The sequence below is a fragment of the Octopus sinensis genome, linkage group LG2 (genome assembly GCF_006345805.1).
Source record: "Octopus sinensis linkage group LG2, ASM634580v1, whole genome shotgun sequence".
Lineage (NCBI taxonomy): Eukaryota > Metazoa > Mollusca > Cephalopoda > Octopoda > Octopodidae > Octopus > Octopus sinensis.
This window is the reverse complement of record NC_042998.1, coordinates 175,306,018-175,309,190: the sequence shown is the minus strand read 5'-3', so window position 1 is coordinate 175,309,190 and position 3,173 is coordinate 175,306,018.

Here is a 3,173-nt window from a genome sequence, read left to right as displayed (position 1 = left end):
CAAGGTATTTTTCCAGCGGTATAACAATTCTGCCACTCACTTCTCTAATGACTATCATAAAATAGTTTATCCTCTATCTCAATTCTTCTCTGAGTCATTTTCTAAAAACAGCATTTCCAATATTGTTTTAATGAATGACGTAAAATGCTTCAGTTTTATGCCAAAAGGTCTGTTGCCATTCAATGAAAATCATGCTAACTACTGTTATTATTATTACTTTTGTTTGCATCTGCTTCATTTCACATGCCAGTAATGTCCTTGTGAAGGGTATGATGATCACAAGCACACTTCCCTACCATTACCAAATCTCTGGCTTTATAATGATGTTAGAGAGCATTATTCTAGTTACTTCTGTTTTCAAAAAAAACTAGGCAGTTGTTTAATCAACTCAACAAAAATGATATCAGATTTCAAACATATGGTTCCAAAGTTATTTTTTCTGTCATTTAATGCAGCTTGTCCCATATGAATCTATACATTTTCTGCAAGTATCTTGATCAATATATACAACCCAATTACTAACAGGTGTTTGGTTATACTTAAATAGCATTGTGAAGCCAGAGCAGATTTACAGCATGAGTTAACTAGTAATCCTAAACACAATAAAAATCAAGCTTCTATCTATAATAATGATAACGTCATATTTCAAGCTTTATTTTTTTAACATTGAGGCATATTCACAACAGCAATAGAACTGCTTAAACACAATGGTTGAGCATCATATAAAGTATAATACTTACAGACCTAAACAATACAAAGTACAATACCTACAGACCTAAAGAAAGACTTGGACTCATCATTGCAAATATGAGAATAAAATTTAGTTTCTTTTCCTGCAGATTTGTAAATAAATGGAATATAAGGTGTCTCTTTTTTTTCTTTCATTGTTCTTAATGTGGGAGTAATTTGATCAAAAATTTCTTTTATTCACCTGAATTTGAACTTTTACCACAAAATTAGCAAAAATTCAAATCTTTCACTGCTCCCCTTAATTTTAAGTTACTAAGGTGTAAGAGTGACTGTGTGGTAAGTAGCTTGCTTACCAACTCACATGGTTCCAGATTCAGTCCCACTGTGTGGCACCTTGGGTAAGTGTCTTCTACTATAGCCTCAGGTCGACCAAAGCCATGTGAGTGGATTTGGTAGATGGAAACTGAAAGAAGCCCATCACACACACACATATATATATGTGTGTGTGTGTTTGTGTGTCTCTGTCTGTCCCCCCCACCATCATTTGACAACCGATGCTGGTGTGTTTACGTCCCCATAATATAGTGGTTCAGCAAAAGAGACAGATAGGATAAGTACAAAGCTTATAAAGAATAAGTCATGGGGTTGATTTGTTCGACTGAAGGTGGTGCTCCAGCATGGCTGCAGTCAAATGACTGAAACAAATAAAAAGGAATAATAAATAAAAATGATTTATGAAAAAAAGAAACATTACCAGTATTTGGCATTAGGAAGGGCATCTAGCTTTAGAACTGGAATTTGGTCCAGCCTTGTGGGTTGCCAGATCCTGTCAAGCTGTCCAACTCATGCTAGCATGGAAAATGGATGTTAAATGATGATGTGTCTAATGGCAAAGCATTAATTTAAAAATACACAAAAATATATATTTATTAAAATAGTCTCAGCAGTAGTAATAGATATCCTTTCTTATTTGATCTATGCTTATAATTGAATATATGTTTCTCTATTGATATCTTTATAGAATGTGTACATCTATTGAATGTGATAGAATGCTGGTGTTTGGTTCTGGTTAGCTTTACATAAGCAAACTACCACACAGAGATATCAAATCAAGTGGCATAAAGTTAGCAACGACATGACACAGGGCAGCTAATGTAATGACAGCATTGAGGTATGGTTAAGATGTTAGCTTTACAAACCACATAGTTCTGGGCACCTTGAATAAGCGTTTTCTACTGTAGCCTCATGTTGACCAATACCTTATGTCTGGTATTTAATAGACTGACACACATACACACTCACATATAAAAGTTTGTTTGTTAATTTTACATCCATAGAGTTGACAATTATGAGCTCCAGTTGAGTAAGGAGGGACCCTGTTAATAATATTCCCCTTTGATATCGAAGAAGTCATTTCAATGGTTCCAGAGTCTCTTGATGAAGTGAGACAAAAAAGTGGAATTTTCTATATTCCTACACTAGAGAAAGTGCATGTGTTGTGTATATCTTTCTTTAAAGTTATTAGTTGTCATGCCAGTATAGTGTTTAGTGATGTCACTGAATGGTGCCTTTGTGAGAAACTGCACATACTCCACCAGCCCAAAGTATCAATCAATAAATAGGAAGAATGATCTTATTGCTGCCACAAAAGACATGGGATCTTTTCGGTTTGAACGGCAGTTTTTAACATAATTTCTAGGTAACTAAAAAATTTTTAACTTCGTATACTGGTAGAATGTGTTTATAAAACATCTTTTTCTCTTGGCTTTATTGAGAAAATCCTATAGTTTGTAAGATATTTGTTGTCTTTTTCTTCAATTTCTGCAATTTCAACCAATCAATGACCGTCTATTGAGGTGAAAACATTCTGTGCCATATGAATATGTCCCTCGTTTAAGAAACAGATTGGGTTTATTTACATTTGTAAAGAAAAAAAGATACTCTTCCCCACCCCTAACCCTAAATTAGATTGAAATGCAATAGATTGATACTAGGGTCATAATTATGGGTGACAATTTCATATGACACCGCTAGAAAAAACTGCAGTTCAAACCGAAAAGATCCAAGACATGCCCTGCTAATGAACTTCAAGTCCTTAGCCACCAATAATCTGGATATACCACCCTAAGCCAAGCTAACTCAGTCACAAAGGTAGAGTATATAATTACTGCTGCCCAAACAGACTATAGCTTACTTATGTTGGTCAAACAACCTCACTTGTAAGCTAGTACATCAAATAATTACTTCTATATAATGACTGCTGCCACTAATGTTTTCAAATTCCACAATATGATAACTGAGTGACAGGCATCAACATTTTGCCTACCCCAACTGCAGCCATGTAGCAAAGTTTGAGCCTGTGGCCTTTGAGTATTTCAGGAATTTAACCACTAATCCAACAACAAGCAAATATTTACATTCACATGAGTTTCTGATTTATGAAAAGAATAGAAAAACAAGTGCAATGAAAAAGAAACAAAATA